The sequence below is a fragment of the Seriola lalandi genome, unplaced genomic scaffold (genome assembly GCF_002814215.2).
Source record: "Seriola lalandi dorsalis isolate HSWRI2012SDOR001 ecotype SW California unplaced genomic scaffold, Sedor1 jcf7180002054505, whole genome shotgun sequence".
Classification (NCBI taxonomy): Eukaryota; Metazoa; Chordata; class Actinopteri; order Carangiformes; family Carangidae; genus Seriola; species Seriola lalandi.
Genome location: NW_019525058.1, coordinates 1,514,640 through 1,536,346, shown reverse-complemented (window position 1 = coordinate 1,536,346; position 21,707 = coordinate 1,514,640). Strand labels below are relative to the sequence as shown.

At 41.5% G+C, this 21,707-nt stretch overlaps 1 protein-coding gene across 3 annotated transcripts in view; it reads left to right on the top strand.

Moving 5' to 3' along the window:
* The window catches only part of thrb (thyroid hormone receptor beta), a 99,571-nt gene that overhangs the window by 46,373 nt on the left and 31,491 nt on the right, over window positions 1-21,707 (top strand). For 2 of the 3 annotated variants that reach the window (XM_087175833.1, XM_023413196.2), the window contains exon 2: window positions 10,943-11,007. The exons of the other annotated variant lie outside the window; for it this stretch is intronic. The gene's annotated coding sequence lies outside the window, so the exon portion shown is untranslated. The remainder of the gene's footprint in view (window positions 1-10,942; window positions 11,008-21,707) is intronic. 3 annotated transcript variants of the gene reach the window in all.

Genomic DNA, 21,707 nt, shown 5'->3' with positions numbered 1-21,707 from the left:
GTTAATGACAGTGGCAGGGTGACACTGTGTGACCCGGGTCAGACGTGCACACGAGGCCGTGTAAGAGAGGACACATTTAAGATCAGTTAAATCTTTTTTTTTTTTTACTTCATCTCTTCTTTTTCAGATCAATGTTAAAAGTACGATCTGTTAACACTGTTCATAATTTTCAGTTTCTATCCAATAACATTCCCCTCCTGTCCTCCCTCCTGCTGTGGCTCCTCCTCGCTGCCTGAAAATAAATAAAACCTGAAGGCTCCAGAGCAGAGAAGAGTCGACCATCAGCTCCTTTAAATAATGTCTATAAACCACAAAATGGTTTTTGCAGAAATCTGTTCTCTCTACAAGCGACTTACCTAAGTGGAGATTGTAGAAATATTCAACAGCTCAACATTTTTGCAGATACACTGATTACATAACTGCGTACAGTGTAAACCATGCAGCAGTACGTTTCCTCCAAAGACTATTTCACAGTAGTAAGATTATTCTAGTGTAGAATTTTAGCAGTAACAGTAACAGAAAGTATATTTATACAAAGCAAATGCAAGAACATATAAAGTATTTAAGAAATAAATATAAACATACAAAATATATACATATTAAGTATTTTAAAGTCAAGTTAAAGTTAATTTATAATGTTGCATCGTATTAACATAATAATTTCCTTGCTTCTGTACTATAGTACATTTGAATTTGTGAATAATTTAGTAAAATATTCAATGTATAATGTTCTGTTATAACATATTATCTTTATTTCTGTGTCATTATAACTATGATAAACTAATATTATATTGATAATAGTTTTAATATGCAAGTATTTTTGTGTTTTTCTCAGTTTCGTACATTTGTAATTAAATATATTTGAGTTTTAAACTAAAAAAAGGGCAATGATAAAGGGAGATCATGATGAGGATTTATTCCAAGTCGACTGCGTCACACCAGGTCTGGATTGAAAACCGCCGTCTGTAAACCTCTCAGATCTGAACTAGATTTTCTCAGAGATACTAACACAGTCTAAAACAGCTTCAGAGTTGTGGAAAATTATACAGACTGAAGGATTAATCAAAAATTTATTAAAGAGTCAAAAAATGATTAAAAATGAATACGGTCATTGATAATGAAAATCGTTGCTATTTGCAGCCACAGTTTTTTGCAGTTCATTTAATTTTGGTTAAGACAAGTAATAATCAGTTTAATTACATGAGGCATTAATTAACCATTTTGGAAAAAATAATCAGTTCATCTGTTTCATGTCCCAGCTTCGTTTTGTTATTATTATTATTATTATTATTATTATTATTATTAATAATATCTTGGTCAAATACAGTAAACAACAAACTGAAACATGAGGCTTCTGTTCACAATGAATGAGAAGATGTAATGACAGCCTGAACAAAAGCTTTTTATTAGAATAAAATGAAATAAAAAATACTGACATGAAATAAACAAACTCCCTAATAAAGCTTCGGACCGCGTCGTGCGTCCTCACAAAGCAGCGTTTCCTGTCGGTGTGCTGAGGCACATCTAATGACAGGAAGCGTTACAACGGGGAAAAGCTGCGTCAAACATTTTCATATTTTTCAGAATGAAGCGTTGGATGAATTCCTCCATCCTTCACTGATCCTGCCAGTATTTTTTGTCTCCTTTCCCCTCCCCTCGCTGCGCCTCCCGTCCCCTCCTCCCTCTGCATCTCTTCCCTCTTTTTTCCTTTTTTTTCTCATTGTGAACAGCTTACTGCAGTATCCTTAAAGTCCCTGCATGTGTCCTGAGTTGTCCTCTCTTACCCAGCATGCACTGCAGCGATCTGGAGCTGTGTCGGCTAAGGATGGGCACATGCTTTTGATGTCGGGGAAAGAGGAGGGGGGTGGGGGGAGACAGGCAGACGCTATGATGCTGCTTTATATACTCCTTTCAATGGTTTCCCTCAGCGCCCACTGCTGTCATCAATTTGAAAAGGGCTTTTCACACACACAGACACACACACACACACACACACATGCACAAACACACACACACATGCACACACACACACACACACACTCACTCCTTTTTCCTTTTTTTTTCGTTCTGGCCCTGAAATAGTGTCCATGAGGCTGAAATAAGGGGAAAAAAACTTTGTATTGCTGCAAACAGTCTGCGAGCCAGTGCATTGTCCTGATGTGACCCACACTCACTCAGAGAGGCGAAAGCAGCTACTGTCAGCCTGAGAGGGAGGTGTGTGTGTGTGTGTGTGGGTGTGTGTGTGTGTGTGTGTGTGATGCATCATATTTAGATATTTGCATCAGTATGTTCACAATATTAACCCGTAGATCTCCCGCTACGCCCGACAGTAACACACACACATGCACATGATAACACACTCATCATTTGCTCTGTGGTTGTAATTTGTTACCAGAGTTGCAACTAATAATTATTTTAATTGTTGATTAAGACAAATTTGACATAATTAGTCATTTAAATACAAATAAAAGATCACAAATAACAATTAAATGAAAAATAATATTTTATATAATCCCATCATCAACATGCTTTTCAGCTTTTTTATTATGTACCTGGATAACAAATTATTAACACGCACTGCAATTTATTAGTCCAGATCTACAATGTAATACATTGAATCTGAAGGCAAGAACAAGTATAATTAATTATTGAATATGACTACTAATTACTACTAATTAAATAGATCCTAATTAAATAATCAAACTTTTTCTTTTTTTTTATTATTATGCAGCATTTGGACTACTCCATTCTCTAAGGACCAAACTAATTACTGACACAAGAACTAAACATAATATATTTTTTATTTGCTCAAACAGTATTTTATTCAATCCAGATACATCAGAGGAATAATAATCAGCATAACCAAAGGCACTTTTAAATATAAATCCCCAGATCGTCTACGTGCAGTTCAGTATTTTTGGGGATTTTTTGGCTGGACCACAACAGCAGCGCCAGCCCAAACACACAATACCCCTGACTGACTGACTGACTGACTGGGTGATCAAGTTACGTCATTGGTTGGCCGACTTCATGTTTGAGTTCGAGTTTTTTCGATTAGCTCTTGCAAAATGAATTGGCACAAACAGTTTGTATTTGGCTGTTTGCATCCTGCAGTGTCGCCAACTTAGTGCATTTGTCCCAAATATGCCGTTGGTGCGAGAACGAATAGACGCATCAGCACGGCTGGTTGTAGTTGTGCAGAGCATTAAGTTACAGGCTAATTCATTTAAACTCTGACGCTGACTTTGTTTCAACAACCAAATTGAAAATCTTTTCTGCTGTTCGTCAGAATAATCAAGAAATTTGAAGACGAGACCTCGGGCTGTGGGAAACTCTGATGGGTATTTTTCACTGTTGACTCAGAGCTCTATTCTCCTGCAGGCACTCTGCCAGCGCGAGGGCAAATACACTTTTTATTGAGTTTACAGACCTGCACCCAGAGGAGATGTGCAGAGGAGGAGATCATCCTCAGAGTTTTAAATTAATTAGCTTGTATCTTAATTGTTTGCACAATTACAGCCAGCCATGCTGATACTCCAGCAGCTGCTGCTCCAGCATATGTTACATATCACGTGTCTGTTCTTTCTGACATTGACGGCATATTTAAGCCGAGGTATTTACATTTTTTTTTGGAACTTCAGGTTGTTCATGATGAGAGAAGCTTATGTAATCAGTCATTACTGAACCTTGACCTGACTCCACCTGCTGACTCTGTATTCTTCCTACAAATAATATATTCACCCTCCCGTCCATGTAGTGCATCCCTGCACCTGGTTGCACCAGGTTGGAGCTCGTGCATGCGGTCACCAAAATATTGCTTGTCACACCCATTTGTGTTTGCTCCTGGACATTTTGCTTGTGTTGCGTGTTTGCATCTGTGTCCTATTTTAGCTCCGTCATTCGTTAACCGAATGCCACGTCCCTGAGTTTTCCTATTGGCCGTTGCTCAAAAGGATTTGGTGGACTTTTTTCTTTTAACGTGGTACATGACTGGAGCGTGAATGGATGCTGACCGGGGGCTCGTGGCTACACCTCTTCTTACCATAGTCTACCGAACTGCTCTGGTTTCCCAGCTGCTCTGGAACTGCAGGGAAAAGGAGGAGCACTTCCAATACACTGTGTATCACTCCGCTTTACAGGTGTTTTATTAGCTGTTAATTAGTGTTACATTAACGGCCGTTATCCGTCTTAGATTATAACAAACTTTGTAAAGATGGAAATATTTTCATCAAAACATTTGAATGAAGTGATGTGTGGTCGTCAGGAGAGGATGAAGGGAAGAAGCCTGGATACTTCAGTGCACACCTCCGGATGTATGTGCTCATATGACATTGTCAGGTCAGGACAATGTGTATGTGTTGCTTGGCAACAGTCGAGTACCAGTCCAGTTGCAGAACTATTCGTGTTGTTGTAGCCAAATCAATTTTGAGATAAACAAACAAATCGTAATCTGTTGTTGCTTATTGATGTTATATGGCGCTCTGCTTAATTTCATCCTTGCTCCATTGTCTGACAACAGAAACAGAAAAACATGTAAATGAGAGCAGCTTTACTGTGAAATCAGCTGTGTTAAAATACTGTATACGTGAGCACAGAGAGGAGGAGAGAGAACAGATAAAGCGTCAGCCCGGCTGACACTGGGCAGAATGTAAATAAGACGCGATGATGTCATTTGTTTACAGCCGTTCTACAACAGTTTTCAACTACGTCCTCAGTTTTGCACATTGAGCGTACGTGGTGCAGCCAGATCCTGCGTTTTGACTTGGTCTTGTTCAAACAAGTGCAAAGTTCGTCAGAATGATCCCAACCCAAGGTCCAAGGTTAGCTTTATCTGGAGCCTTGAAATGTGTCACACTCTCCGCCTCCATCAGTGGATGAGTTTGAAAGTACTTAACCCCATCAGAACCAAGGATCTTTGTGGTCTGGACATGGAACTGGTATAAAATAAAATAAATGGCTTCACGACCGACACCAAGGCAAACTCTCAACTCAGGTCCAGCGGTAGCCATAGGGGTGGTGGAATTCATTTTCTTTTTTTTTGCAATTTCCTGTAGCTTCTTGTAGCTTCAGTCCATTTTTAAATGCACATTTCTTCTGATTCTCTTCTGTCTGTATCATCGTCTTTTCTCTCTGAGTGTCTCAGTCTGACGTTACTGCAAGTTTTTCTTTCCTTGGATAGAGAAGGTGATTTTTCTTTTTTCCCCTCCCTCATGGGCTTCAGTCAAATACATGAAGCCAAATATGAGCTAAACATATCACATAGTTCATCATATATTAAATTGAATTATGTTCAGCCTATGTGTATAATAATTTAACACTTTTACGGGTGAAGTTGCAGTATAATTGGATTTTTAATGAGGGATGTGACAGTAATGAGATCACACTGTTTTTGGGTTAAAATTATGATGTTATCAATGTTAATTTCTCATTTATTTAAAGTGCAGTTTGCACTTTCCAAATATTCTGAACCCGTGCAAGTTGCCATGGAAACTGACAACATCTGCCCTAGTCTGACTGACCGGACGGAGGCTGTGGGTATAAGCCTGCCATTGGGCAGCACTCTCTTCCCTCTCTGCTTCCCAACAACCTCCAAGCTATAGCAATCACACAGTCGACATACTGTAGGTCTTTGATGTTTTTCAGGCGTTTCCTAACATGGAACTGGACGCCATTTTAATGCAAGTGCAAGAAAAACAAGTTCTCGTCTGGCGCTATTTTACAGGGTCTTTTTCCCCAGTAGGAGAATGATCGCATTCTTCAGCGGTTATACAAGACTATATCTGCCCCTGTTATAAAAATACATCAGATAAAAACGCTGTTTTCATCTATAGGATAACATTCATTAACACACTCATCTACACTGCAGAAGATTTGAGTCAGTTCTGTTTCTTCGAGTGTTTGTACCTTTGATATTTTTCTTTATTGCAGTTATTTTCCCGGACTACTAAACTAATTAGTGAGTCAAAATAACTCCTGGGGAAAATATTATTATCCCAGTTACAGTGATGGTAACATCAGCTACATAATTCAATTTTCAAAACCAAACAACAAAAAGAGCAGCCTGTGGTAAAAGCGTCAGACCTCAGTCGGAGCTACGCTGGTGAGTTGGAATGGGCTTTAGTTTTTGGGACGAGGCAGAGTTGCATGCTCTTTAATTGATTAATGGCGAGGACCGTTACCGCAAAGTCAGCTACTAACTAATTACCCACATCATGAGCCCAGCCCGATGCTCTCCATTTTTATCATATTCTGTTTATAGAGACGCCGCAGATGTACTCTGTGTCCCTGTGCATGTTTGTGCCTGATTGGACAGAAGAGAAAAAGCCACAGTGATGTTGCACATTTGAACATTTTGTGAAAAGCTATTTAAGCCGTTTCTCAACAACAACAACAAAAAAACCCCACAGAGGCACATCAGGTGCCTGCAACAACAACAACAACAACAACAACAACAACAACAGCGTTTGTACTGTTGTAAACAATGATACAGAGCCGCCTCCCGCTGCAGAGGATGTGATGGGGTTGGGGGGGCAGCAGTACTTCTATTAACGGACATTACATTATTGAATATATAATCATCAGATGTGCTCCGGAGCTCGTGTTCAGTCTGCGAGTTTCATCACGAGCGCTTGTGTCTCGGAGTCGACAGTGAAGTACTTGGAGGGTGAGTACACACCCCTGATCACACTGGAGACATGAAGTGGGGACTCGCCAGTCGGGATCGCAGGCACAAGAAAAGCCTTGCTTTCATTTATTTCCCACAGACCACTTGACACACCCCTGGAGGGAAATACTGAAGGGGGAGCTCCGCCCTCCCGAGCCTCTACTTAACCATTTACAACCATTACGGTCCGGCCCGTCAACACTCATCCCAACATCTTCTGTAGACTCTCCCCAGGCTTCGGACATTTCATCTCACTCTTCTGCAGCAGGAACCATTCATACTTTGAGCTCAGTGCACTGGAAAAGATGAAGATGACTAACAGCAAAAGTGGTTGCTGAAAATGTGCGTCACATTGTCAAATATAACTCAAATCACCATGGAAACTGGGTAACAGAGTGTATCAGTGGGTGTTTTTTTTTTTTTTCACCGCTCTCTGTCTCTCTCCCTAGACAAACACAGACTTTCTTTCTCTTCATCCCTCTCCTCGTGTCTTTGTTCACCAAAATATAAACACTCACACATTTCTGAGCCGATGACAACATCACAGGCCGGAATCACGTGGTGGAAGAGGAAAGGAACAAGAACATGTCAGACAACTCCACTGTCATGGTCTTGTACTGTGTGTGCTAAACCTAATGTATTTATTTAATAAGATCATAACGAGTTACATTGCCGTGTGTTGACGTCTCACCCACTGGCACTGGGAAGTGAGTAGAAACAAATGGTACAAAACAACGACCTCAGCTTAATGTGAATTATATATGTATTATATTAATGAACTGAATAGATGATAATACATGAAGGCTGAAAAGGCATTAGGCCTCAACGTGACAGTGAAAACACTGATTTATAAAATCTGTGCATGAAGATTCTAGTTACAATACAAGTTGGACCTTATTTTAAATCTCCATATTTTCCTTCTTCTTCTGTGTTTTATTTGAAGTGTTGATCCATAAGAAGATATATTTGTGGTTTTAAGAACCAAGAACCATCTTAATTGTAGTTTAACAGCTCCTCTCTCAGGCTTCTCTCTGGAGCTCTAGTTACAACAGGTCGGTGAGCCAATCAGAAGAGAGGAGGCTCTGAGCCTCTCTTCTGATTGGCTGACTGTTTTTTGAGTGATCCAATAAAAATATAGCAGATTTCAGGTAAAAACACTCAGAGAAACCAAATCCTGTAAAGGTTTGGATGGTGGGTCCAGGTGGGCGGGGCTTGGTGACTGCTTTGTTGTGACATCACAAAGTTCCAGAAGTCCTGACGGCTGGTTTTAAGGCTCAGTTTCTGAATACAGGCTGTGTGCATTTCTCTGTGGACTGAGGCTTTGATACTTTCACAGTATTAATATAGAAGCTAGAGCTGATCTATAATCACACTACACATGGACACAGACCTTTAGACTGGATGTGACCTTTAATTATTTTCATATGCTATGAAATTTGGCTATGACCACTATCTGTCGGTGTTATCTGGGAACGCAGCACAGACAAAGTCAGACAGAGCATAAGATACGAGCTGTCCGGCAAACAGAGAGTGAAAATATTACCCAAACTGTTTGGTGTGAACATCAGTTTATTGACACTGTTGTTTCTGTGCAGTGAGGGATTATTACTGACACAGAAGGACCATCGTATGTGTTTTTTGGGTTTACCACAAAATGCAGAGCCCCATTTTCCGGAAACTGAGCTTAAGAGCTATCTCCCAGCTCAAGTGCACGTGGGTGTGACCGACTCATTTTTGTCATAATGGTGACCATTGGCGGTAGCACAAGCCAGGCACAATGCAGGAAAGACACCACATACATTATTAGTAGAAGGAATACATAATCAGCGAGTGGAGTTGGGGGCGAGCTTCGGTAACGATCATGAGTTCCTCTCATCCACTTTAAAAGCAGCACACAGATGAAATGAACGGTGGAGGGAAGCTGAGGCTCAAATGATATTCATGTATAATGACGTGCAATAATGTGCAATCTCTGTTGTTGTTTACTTAAAGCTCCAAGTTTTCTTCTTCTTCTGTATTTTATTTGAAGTGTTGATCCATAAGAAGATAATTTTATGGTTTTAAGAATCAAAAGTGTAGTTTTACATCTCCTCTCTCAGGCTTCTCTCTGGAGCTCTAGTAACAACAGGTCGGTGAGCCAATCAGAAGAGAGGAGGCTCTGAGCCTCTCTTCTGATTGGCTGACTGTTTTCTGACTGATCCAATAAAAATAAAGCAGATTTCAGGCAAAAACACTCAGAGAAACCAAATCCTGTAAAGGTTTGGATGGTGGGTCCAGGTGGGCGGGGCTTGGTGACTGCTTTGTTATGACATCACAAAGTTCCAGAAGTCCTGACGGCTGGTTTTAAATCTCAGTTTCCACGCCACTAAATCTACACTACTTTCATCTCCGTCCAAATGACCGGATTTAGCTCCGTATCAGAAACAAACTCCGTGCATATGAACACACCTGAAAACACATATCACATGCATGACCATTCACGCACACTGGGCATGTGCAAGCCGCTATAAACAGGAAGTACCAGTAAAATTACTACAAAAGAAGGGACAGCAATGACTCTTAGCGTAGATGTAGAATTTAACTAAACAGCAGCTGCTAGCAAAGACAACAAGGTCAGTAACGCTTTCACCTCTGGTAGTCGAGGCTGATGAGAACCAATCAGGAGCAGATCGCGGTTGTCTACGTCACTGTTTCCAGAGGTCTCTGTTTCTGCCCGTCCACACCACAACACCACCCCTGAAATACGACCACCAGCGTCTCCAAAAGTCTCCGTTTGAGGCGCTCGAAAAAACTAACAGAGTGGTGTGGACATGGGTCTCTGCTCAGCTCGGACCGTACAGTGTTATCGCAACCAAAGGAAATAAGACACGAGAATAAGACCCAGGTCGTTAATAAACCAGAATGATCCTTCAGTGAGCAGAATGAAAAGTGCAGCATGAAGTTTATCTGTATTGTAACGTAATATGATGGAGAGACGGAAGAGAGAGACAAGTGCCGCTCAACCAGCTTCAACTGCAAATGAGTGAATTCATGCAAATGAGACCTGAAGAGAATATGAACCGAGCAAATATGCAAATGAGCATCACACACAAATAGGACTTGATTATGTTGTATTGTTGTGGATAGACAGTATTATCAAAACAATTATTCCCTTTCAGATGGAAGCACGGCGTTAACATTCCCCGGATGAGTTGCAAATAAGCCGCGCGCGCGCCACGTGCACGTGCGCGCTTTGTTTGTGCGTGGACCAGTGTGTTAAAGAGAGCTACAGGCGGAGCAGGGAGGGAGGAAGAGCGTTCCCTTTAGAGTGCCCATTAAGTCTGATTACAAGTGATTACCATCTGTCGGAGGGAGATGACCAGTCCTGTCCTGCCACTGAATTAATGACAAACAAATGCTTTTCCTTTCTCGATCTCATCATAATCCGACCGCCTCCTGTTTTCTTTTTTCTTTTCTGTCTCTTGAGATCTCACCGTGGAATTAACATGACTCCCAATGATTTTCTTGGCAAAACCAGACCGAGTCAAACAGTCTGAGCTTCCCTGCACATGTTCCTGTTTTGTCACAGTTGTTTTATTTATGGTCATTTTCCTCTTAAAAAGAAAAAAACACACACTAAATAAATAAATAAAAACGCCATTCATTTCTTCAAAGGCCGACACACACACACACACACACACAAAGATTGACTCATTTGAGGGCTGCTGGTCCAAAAAGGGAAAGGAAATGTATACTGAGATCTCTCCACCCTTAGTGCAGCGTGGGGGGAAGTATTTATGGTTGTAACCACATGTGGCAACCACCAGAGGTTAAAGCGCATTTGAAAGACGCTGTGGGAGTTGCTTTTGTTGAGGGAAATGCTGCATATAGGTCATAGATGTAGTGCTCTGACTACTTCCTGCCGCACACACTCAGCCGAAAAGGTGTTAAAACTGATGTCGTTACTTCAATCTGATGTTTATTTGCTGTACTTTTTTTTTTCTAATGCCACGATTTCCAAGAGGCGGTAAAAACATGGGCAGGCACCTGGATTGTGGTTGGTTTTTTTTGAAGCCTTATTCCTCAGCAGTGTGAAGCTTTTTAAACTTTAAAACCCACACAGTTCTTCAGGTTCATTTTTAATGTCAAGGCAGCATGTTTGCCTTCGTTTCTAGCCGTCCTGAGGACCGACTGGTTTTTGTAGCTGGACTGTGATTTTCATCTTGGTCGCTCATTAGTCTTGACCGGTGTGTGTGTGTGTGTGTGTGTGTGTGTGTGTGTGTGTGTGTGTTTTTGTAGGTGTTTCTCTCGGGGAGCTCAGCAGCTCCTCAGCGCTGCCTGGAGTCAGTTCACCACTTCCTCTGGTAAGACCTTCATGTTGCTCAATTCCACACAGCCAGAGTCCTGCAGCCTGCAGAATGCCAATACACAGCACTTCTTTCCACTAGACCTCCCTGCTGTGGCCAAGACACACACACACACACACACACACACACAGAGGGATATCATCTGTAGCAGTTGAAAGTTGTGATGTAAATGTAATGAAGTTCAGATCTTGGTAACTTTCCAGGCTCCATCAGGATGAATCATGCCAGGTCGGTTATCTCGTCTTTATTCTGCTTCTTGGCTTCTGAGTGCGACATGATTTTTTCAAATTAAAATCAGTGTGATATTGATAAGAATATTTCTCCAATAGAAATTGCAAATAGCAAATAAATATAATGCAGCAAATATATGTTAACGTCATTCATGTGTAAAACAAAAATCTTTAGAAACTAAATTTGTTTTTAAGTTTGTAAAAATATCTCAATACAGGATTTCCCCACGAAAATTGATTTCTGTTGAATCCCAGCGCAGTGCGGTCACGATACAGACTTCACATTTAAACCTACAACCACTGATTTTTTTTTGTTTTCCCTGATGGAGGCAGTGGAGACGATTCGTGACCATGAAACTGATTTCATTCTCTTCAGAACTGATGTGTTAGTTTTAGCAGTTAGCCAACAGTTACAGAGGAACATTATCATTCATTTGGACTCATGCTTTCGGCCTCCTGAGTGAATGTAAGTCCAGTATTCACTCTCTTGAGAATGTGTCTTTAGTTGTGAAATGCTTCGTCTGTACAGCTGGTTATTATGACTCATAGTTAGGTTTTGTTGCTAGGCGACACCTAGTGGTTGTAGTTATGATGACAGGAGCGAAGGGGAAAAGTGTCGGTGACGTAGATTAAAGAGAGACAGAGCCCACGTCAGGAGAAGGAGGTGGTGGACGGGTTAATGTTTATGTTTCTTTTATTCACGACCGTTCAACAAAACCGAACTTTGTTGTAACCGTGACAACAAAGATCATCTAACCTTGAGGAAGTCTTTATTTTAACACGGATCACCATCTTTTCCTGAACCTAACCAAGTAGTAGTGCTTCTTTGTGCCTAAACCTGAGCAAACCACGACCATTTATCGTTGTAACCGTGGCGACGAAGGTTCAGTACACTGCTGTCGGTACAGCCCGTGCGTTTGTTATTGTAATCACGACATCCGAGGTCCCGCCGCCACACGGGCAGGAGGCGGTGGTATGGGTCGTATCGGAGGGACCCAGAGCGATGCTGCGAGATTGATCCACAAATGTCTGTTTGAATGATGTAAATATTCTGAAGATATTCACAAATGCTTTTCACTTATTTGTAAATTAACTGAATGTATTCACAGATATGTTTTTCATGTGTATTCGCAAGATATTTTTTTTGTGAGTTTACAAATTTATTTGTTGTAGTTGTGGAAGGTGTTTTTATATTTACAGATCACACATTTGCACTCGGGTTGTTGATCTGTTCACACAAATAATACTGAGATGAATCCACCTCCATATGAAACTCACTATAAATCTCCCTAAAGCCGAGGGGAGCTGCATCACTGCGTGTGATGCCTCTCATATTACACACTAATGTTCCCATGACAAAATATCAGCTGTAGCCACTCTAATGTTAAAGTTCAGTCATTGTGTCAGAGCATTAATTATGAATTATTCAGCTGACGTAATTGCCTTGGTCTCAGCAACAATCAATGTAAAGCATTTAGAATCATAATGATATAATTAAATTAGAATTAAACTCAGGTCTAAAGTTAATAATAATAATAATAATAACGAATGAGGTTCTGTATTACAGACATTTCTCTTGTAGCTCCGACACTTGTACAAGCCTCGTTCAAACTTGTGCATTTTTATCTATTTTTATCTAAGAGGTCTAAGTTTAGCTGCTATTAATGTCTTCCTATCACATAACCAGTCTGGCAGTGACATGTGACATGGACAAGGGGGGTTTTTATTTCTTTTTTTAATGCCCTCACTACTATCAGGAAGTTGCACAACAGGACACTGTACATTTCAGCTGTGAGACAGGTTTTCCTCCCTGCACACAGTCAAATGATCGTAGGTGGAAACCAGCGTAGATTTTATGTTTTGAACACGAGGATGTTTTCTACACGTGATTGTATTTTCCTTCTTTTTTTTTTTTTTACCACCTCGCCACTGTCTCGGCGGTACGTCTATGCCGCAGTCTACGGGAAATGCAGGGAAGAGGAGGAGCACTTCCAATACACTGAGCCTCGCCTCCATTACAGCAAATAAATAATTAATTAATTCCATGTATCATTATTACTAAAAGAGGAAGGGGAATAAATTAACATAAAATGGAATGAGCAGGAGTCATCGTTAACGAGGCTTCGTACTAACGACTATGACCAACTCTACATATCAAACAGAGGGACTCAGACATAAAGACCTGCCTCTAATAAAAGTCTGTGATGTTCTGGAGTTGAAGTAAATAAAGAATAAACTATTATGGATCCAGACTAGATAAGAATATAATCTATCTTAACTTACAAAAAAAGAGAGAGATATATTTTCTATCGTTCTCTCTGGGTGTTTATAAGTAAATGCAGCTGAAATCACAGTTCACTCTTCATCTTTAATTTGGGTGTTTGGTGATTTCGTCAGACGACGTCACAGTTATAAAAATCAGGATTTGACGAAAGCCCATATGACGCCAACATCATCAAGACTTTAAATAGCACATTTTAATATTTTTCTAAACATATTTTCACTCACAATAACCAGCAAAGAATTCACCAGTTTTAATGAATCTCGGCTAAATTCCAAAATATTATCAGACCTTAAGAACAGTGGATGTTTTGTTCTCCAAACTCCAATCAAAGGGCCATCTATCCAACAGTTTGACAGTCACATGGGTGTATCAGAGCAGGATGTCGGCTATAAAAAAGCCCAAAATTCAAGCTACTACCCCTATAGGCACATTTAGCTTCTGATTAAAGGCAGTGTACGTCTTGCTGTACTCAGCACTCACTGACGCCATTTCGAGTAACTTCAAAACCTCACTGTGACTGATTTAATGTCAGCTAATTATAAAGAAAAACTTATGACTGAACTTGTTTTGAAGTAGCTACTACATTTGTCCCGCTTGCGTAACCCTAAAAAAATCCACTGTGTCAAAACCAGCATTGTGTACAGTACACTGCAGGGAGGGAAATAAACAGGATGTGACGGCTTATTAAAGAAAGAAGAACGACAGAACGGCCGCGTCGCTCAGACGAGACGTCTGGCTGAAAACAAAAGCTTCCATCCGCACGCACACAAAATGGAAATGTGTCGCAGCTAAAAATGTAATGATGATAACTTAAGACGCCAAAAAAAAATCATTCATGGGTATGCAGGCGACCATTAGTGCCACCTGTCAGCCGTTCGTCACGCACCGTGCCTGTGTTCTCATTGCTGGTCGTTACGTGCAGCGCATGGATTATTGGTCATAATACCCCCCCGATGTATTGTTTGCTCAGCTCAGCCCCCTCAGTCTCCAGTGAGGGATCATGCAGCGTAACAGGAAGACTGGAGCATTTCTAAAACGCACTGGATAGCCACTGTGTGTCATGGAGTCTTTTTGACATTGGCCTGTGTGTGTGTGTGTGTGTGTGTGTGTGTGTGTGTGTGTGTGTGTGTGTGTGTGTTTTCCCCGGCAGCTCCAGAACTTGATGTAATATGATAAGTGCACTGGAGACTCCCCAAACAAAGTCATTCGGTTGATTCTTCTATCAGCTTGAATTCTTTAATGAAAACACCATCTGCTGTCCTTATTGTGATACCAGTTGCCATGATGATGAGCCTGTATCGCATTGCATAGTGTGATGTAGCTTCGTAAATTAAGTATTAGAGAGCTCCAGGCATAATGGTCAGCAGATCAAGATCGACTCTTATCTGAATGCCACCCCTCCCCCACCCCCCAAATAAGATGCATATTGGTCAGGGCTATGGTTATTGTTTACCGCTGCTTGTCAGTGCTGATCGGTGATGCAGGCAGATGTTGTGCACAATGGGATTACCACTGAAGACAGTTAGGAGGGCTGACATTTAAACGTAGGTAAGGTCCTGTTGCCCTTTGTCGAGTTTTCAAAACAACCGCAGCCATAATTCTTATCACAGGTGAATGTGACATTTACCGCCTCTGTTTTACATATTTGTTCTACTGATTGTTCACAGTGGGCGTCGTGTTGTCAGAGTTTCAAGTCGGGTTCTTTATTATAGTTGGTGTAAATGTTTTTACACTGATTTGTGCAGCATTTGCTAAATTCTGACAAGATGTTTAAACGGTTAACAAGAAAAATATTGACCAAATGTTGTCAAGTAGAAGCAATAATCACTGTAATAATGCCCATACAATGACTGAGCACTTTATTAGGAACGCTAGGTAGTTCCTCCCTTTGCTCTAAAAACAGCTGTGGTTCTTCGCGGCATGGATTCAATAAGAAAGTTGGAAACTTTCCTTTGAGATTCTGCTCCATGTTGCTCCATCCACGTCCCAAAGGTGGGACGACTTCCAGCTTAATAATGTCACAAAGCAAAACGGGCAAAGGGATGAACATGGCCAGCAACAATCCTCACATAAGATGTGGCATTCAGACCATGACTGATTCGTGTTATGTTTGATGTTTGCCGCCAAATTTGAACTTTCAAAAATAATTATATGTTTAAAACACGACAGAGACACTGGAGCCAATGGTAATTATACAGCAGGGAAGTGGAAAGTCTTTCTCACAGCTAAAACAAAACAAACCTTGGAATATAAAATGTCATTAAACTAAACACTGATAAACATATAGGATTAAAAACTAGCAAGAGTTGTTTGGATTGTTATTACAAGACGTATGTTTGTAACTAAGCTAACAAGGAAGGTAACGTCAACTGGCATAGCATTTCTAATTATGCGTCCAACCAAATAAATCCAATTGCTTCGTGACAAATCCTGGTGGACCAGCGGATTGTCAAAACATCAATACATTTTTAAAAAGTTTTTACGGTCTACATTAATCTCTTTACTGGCCCTCTTTGTGTGCCTGTCATTCGGGGTGCGGGCCGATTCCAAGTCCAGAGCTGAATTTCTTCCCCAACCCGACCATGCAGGCTCTGGCGTTGGAAAGCCTCCCCGATGTTAACGCGGCTCTTTGCACTTTGCCTGATCATAGCACTTCTTCAATATTTGTTCTTCTCCTCTCCGACTTCTCCTCAGCCATTTCACCTTCTTGAAAATGTGATTATGTTGTGGAGTTCACACCGTCATCACAGGGTAATCCCCAAAGTGGCACTAACACCTTTTCTTTTCTTCTTTCCTTTGTCTTGCACACCAGCACCAACGCCCCCTGTTGCTGATTGGTTGTAACCATGTTGTGTAACTCAGTCCAAGGCCACTTTTGTTTGTTTCCAGTGCCAGGGCTTTAGTGACTCAGAATTGGACAATTTGACAAAACAAGCGTTGGATTAGAATCGCTTACATTCACAAATCATCCACCATGGCTTCTAGTTGATGTGTCACTCTCATGGGAAACTGAATCATTTTGTGTCCCCCCCCCCCCCCCCCCCCCTTTAACTAAATTTACAAGAAATGTCTTCAGCGAGAAACTGTTTGCAGATGTGGCAGCGGGAACATGGTGAGAGTGAAACCTTCCATCCAGTCATTCACATGCCTGCTCTCTCTCAGTCTGACACTTGCTGAGCTACAGGATGCTCTCTGGTGATAGCTCACCAGAAGAGTGCAGTCAGAGAAAAGCAATCCTGGTTTGAAAGTGGACGATGCTGATTCAGAGCGTATGTGTTTTTTATTAACTTTACGTCAGACCCAAAGAATGTCGACTTCTTTTATGCCTCAAGCTTCTGCCCTATATTTTGATGATTTGTATTGTTGGGATTGTGCTTTCAGAGATCGGTGCTGGCAAAAAGAGTTTTACAGGTTAGCGTGTAAAACTGTTTGATGACGGGCATTTATAAAAAGAAAACGCTCACACAGTCTGTGTGTTTATACACTGTCGTAGCAAATGGTATCTGCAGTACGCACGTCGAGTGAAATGCCAGGACACCAGGAGGATTTAAGACATTCTTGTCTTTCACTTCTGATCAACTGGGCTAAAAGATAATAAAATGTTCGCACTTAATTGGTTATAGCTAGTCTAATTTTCCTTTGTTGTCATGAACCGGTTAGCAATAATCAGGTAATCTGCATGAACGCCATCAGAGGCCTGTTTCCTGTTTCCTGCCTGACCTCAGGCCTGTGAGTGAACACTTGTAACCACAACCTCAGAGTAACTTGTAGTGACGTGATGAAGAAGTGTCCATGTTGATTTGTTGGATCAATGGCAAAGAAGGGTTGAGCGATACGACCTAAACTTTATATCACAGTTGTTGTTGTTGTTGTTGTTGTTGTTGTTTATGCTAATTGTATTATATCATGATATTAGAACATATCAAAAAACAGATGCCTGCCCCATATGTGACGTGATGTGATTCGTTGTCACAGTTGGTAGTAACGGCCATGCTGGTGTTGTGAGCTGTGAGTGAACTGTGAAAACGCGACTGTCAAACTGTCAAGGAAAATACAACTTGTAGTTGGATAATACACTGTCTGCTTCAGCGCAAACATAATCAGTATTTCAGTTACAAATAAAATAAAGTATAAAGGCTTTGCATATTTTACAACAACAAACTCCTGGACTAAACTGTTTTCACAGCTTTCTGGCTGGAGGTGAAAACTCTAGTGTTGGTGCCCGTATGAAAGAGATCAAACACACTGCGTCCCCTTTGGGAGAGATAACCATAGTACCACACGTCATGTGTTTTAGTCGGGCCTTAACCAATCAGGGCAAAGAGCTCGTCGTCACAGAGCTGGTTCCGAGTCGGTGCAGCTACTGTAGCGCCCTTATTTAAAAAACTGCAGCCGCACTTTTACTGTCAGGTGACGTGGCGACGCCCTGCAGCGCCATCGAAAGTGGTGCTAACTTTCTAACCAACAAGTAGCGTTATGAGTCCAGCATGCATCACAGCCAAAACGTGTGTTTATCACAGTAATGACGGTATTATAAAAATCAGTGTCGGCCCCCTCCCCCCCCCTTACAGCAAAGCGAACACGTTTACAGTATCTCAGTGAAAGATGATCGCCAATCAAACACTCTGCACTTCCTTTCATGTTGTTATCATCTCTCCACCCACACGTGTGGCCGCCAAATTGAAAGTACTTCTTGGAAACTTGGAGAATCTCTAAATAGAAATGTTGATCGAAAACACTTTATCACAGAATAACATGCGACAGTGTGTCTCCGCGTCATTTCTCATTAAAGTGTCTAATCATTGGTTATATTTTCCTTAGAACTTCTGTCAAGATTTCTTTTGAAAAACGTGGCTGACATGTTTTTCTTTCTTTAATGAATTCCTCGCTGTCTGTCGTCAGTACACATGAAGCCTTATCAAGGCAATTAAAGAGGCACTCTAGTAATTTACTGCACCTCCGAAGGTTGTTTTGGAAAATCAGAAGATCTCAGTCACTGCTGCTTCAGTTTTGACGTGTCATCGCCACTTTAAAGTTGTTAATGCTAATCTGTTAACAGTTGCTTATGACATCCAAGTGACAGAACATTGAGCAACATTAGCATTTGTTTGGGCTCTGGGCACCAGTCAGTCGAGAACTGTGTCCGTCTGCCATTTTGTCCTGGACAGGAAGCCGGAGACGCGGCCGATGTGATCTGAGTCGAGGGGTGCAAAAACAATTAGCTGAAATACGCTAAAGTGCTAAGTGGCACTGCAGCACAGGTGATAATTAGGGCTGAACATCCAAACCGCAGGAGCTGCAGGTAAAATGAGTCACAGCTGACCATAAATGAAGCATGGCGGTGCTACAGAGCCGCCTCGGCCTGCACATCATATTCATGTTTGTTTGGTAATAAACCTCAGTAAAAAAAAAACCAAAACACATTATAATAATTTTTATTCTTTATTTTTCCAGTGAGAGTGAGATGCCAAAACGACCATTGCCACTATAATTGTGACTCATATCACAATCACAGTATCTGTCAAAATAATCGCAGTGTGGTTACTTGTTTGTTTTTGTGCACATTGTTCAGCCCTAGTAATAACTCTCTCGCCGCGAGAGACACACACTCATTTAAATGTGAAATTTACAAAAAAAAAGTACAGCTTTGAAAAACAGACCCCCTGATGATGTCATCAGATAAAACCCTGGAGACTATGTCAGGGGTTTTTTTTCACTTGGTGCGTAAAGCCTTATTGTGACTCGTGGGAACGAAGCTACAGAAACATGAATCCCATGTCACACACTAGTCGTGGAAGTAGCTGGCAGTTCGTTCGTCGAGGTGTTTATCTACAGTCAGTGTGTTACCTGCTGTAGATTCAGATCAGCTGCCAGTTTAGAGAAGCAGCAGCAGCAGCAGCTGAGTGACGAGCTGCTGTGGACGAGGTCAGCAAAAACAGAAACACAGAAAGTGTTTTAGCCACTTAGAAAATATTCAAAATAAAACATACACTTAAAATAATATCAGCTTTTTTTCTGAGGATATCTTAAAGTGCCTGAAACAGTTTTTGGCAGACCCCACCAAACAGCAGCTCGTCCCTCAGCTTCTGTACCGGCGCTCCTGCTGCTTCTCTAAACTGGCAGCTGATCTGAATGTACTGCAGGTAATAAACTGATTGTGGATCAGTACCTCACACAACCCCACGTCAAATAACCTGAAAGAAAGAGGGAGAGCAGGAGGAGAGAGAACACACTGCTTACTGCAAGTTCACTCATAGAGATATATAGTAATAATGATAATAATAATAATAATAATGATGATGATGATCTATTATTATCTATTATAATCAACTCACTCTGTTTGTCATTAATCAAAGCGAGTTTACGTTACGTTATTGGACTGTCATGTTTGTTTTGTGTGCTGCAGTAATGCACAGTACATGGTGTTCTTGCACCTCTTATCGTACAGGATGTGGTAGCCTGTTGTGGTGGAGAAATTATGTTTCCCAGTGTAGAGGAGGAAGTGCTCAGCCTCAGCCCTCAGAGCGCCGCTCCCGTCTGCAACCAGAGGCAGAGAGCACGAGACGGTTCAAACCCGCCGGGGAATCTGACCTCTCCGGCCTCTGGAGTGTTTGCATTTGGAGCGATCCGTCAGAGGAACAGGGAAGGGTGAACGTGGTTGAGGGGTTTGATCTGTTTGACTGAAGATCAACTCCAGTCGTGGCTCAAATCTGACGCCGGCGGTCTGAGGCTCGGTGACTTTGGCGACACCTGGAGTCTCCTAAGTGGAAGTGTTTTACATTCCCAGTGTCAGGGACAGTTCAATGACAATGCCATGTGAATGACTCACTTACAGTCTCTTGGCTTTTTCTCAAACGTTTGGCATTGCTGAACATTCGCTCCGCCACCATCTGTGCTCTGAATTAACTGTGAAAAATAAACATCTTAAAGTAATTTAGTCTATTTCTACTTAATGAAATAGTTGTTTCTCAAGACAGTTGGACAAATCTGAGTGTCAATGATGATTATTTTCATCTGTTTCCACTACGCGGTGATTTGTATTTTCAAACCTTTGAATCAAGTTGGATCTCTCGCTGATTCTCTCAGTGATCTGCTTCATCTACATCTTCATCAGAAACAAGTGAAGTTAAGTTTTCAATGTCGGATAAAAGACCAGTGACGTTCTGTTGTGACGTAAGGCTGGCCACAGTCAAGTTGGGAATTTTTGGTAAATGAATTCCTTTAAACAGACTTTAAACAGTCATTTGATGAGCACAACAAGCTTCATCTGCCACCCACCGTCTGTCAGCGTGTGCTTGCATCCAGAGCTGTAGTGCTGCACCTATATAGACTATAAAGAGCACCCTATAGACCACAACATACTGCAGATGAAACACGCCACAGTAATCCTTACAGGTGTAAGATCTGTGTGTTACTTAAAGCTTCATGTACACACAAGCTGCAAAACCACATTTTATGTCATGTACCAGAGATGATTAAAAAATAATTGTAAAAGACTCATTGTCTTGAATTGTAAAAAAAACCTACTTCCTATTGTACATTGATTACCTCAGTTAATCCGCGTGCAAACAGCTGCGTGTATGAATGTGCTGCTGAAGTAACTCACTCTGCTGATAATGGTTTCAAGAGAACCGCTGTGATTGGAGCTGAGTGGGTTCTATATAAAGAGAGGCAGCGGTGGGCCTGGTTGTGGTGGTGAGGCATGAAGGCTACAGCATGTTAGCTCATGCACATACATGCACACACACAAACACACACACACACACACACACACACATACCATTCCACAGACACCATGACACTCGGTTTTCACAGTCACAGAGTAAACACCAGCCTGCAGATTAAATTGCTCAGCACTTTCTCATCAGAGAAAAATGCGGATTCCTTCAGGACTCAGCTTGGCCTCCTAGCTGCTGCAGGAAAGCTAAGGGTAGAAATCAATACATGCACATTAAGTGCAAGCAGAGAAAATGGGAGACGCGCCGTGCCTGCATTCTCAAATACAGGGAGAAATATAAGGATGTGCTGTATATAAGTGGGTTTCCTGCACAGGGCTCGGCCTGAGAGACGGGGCGTCGAGCCGCTGCTGCTGCTTCATGTCGAAAGGAACCAGCTGAGGTGGTTCGGGAATCTGATAAGGACGCCTTCCTGTGGAGGTTTTCCGGGCACGTCCAACTGGGAGA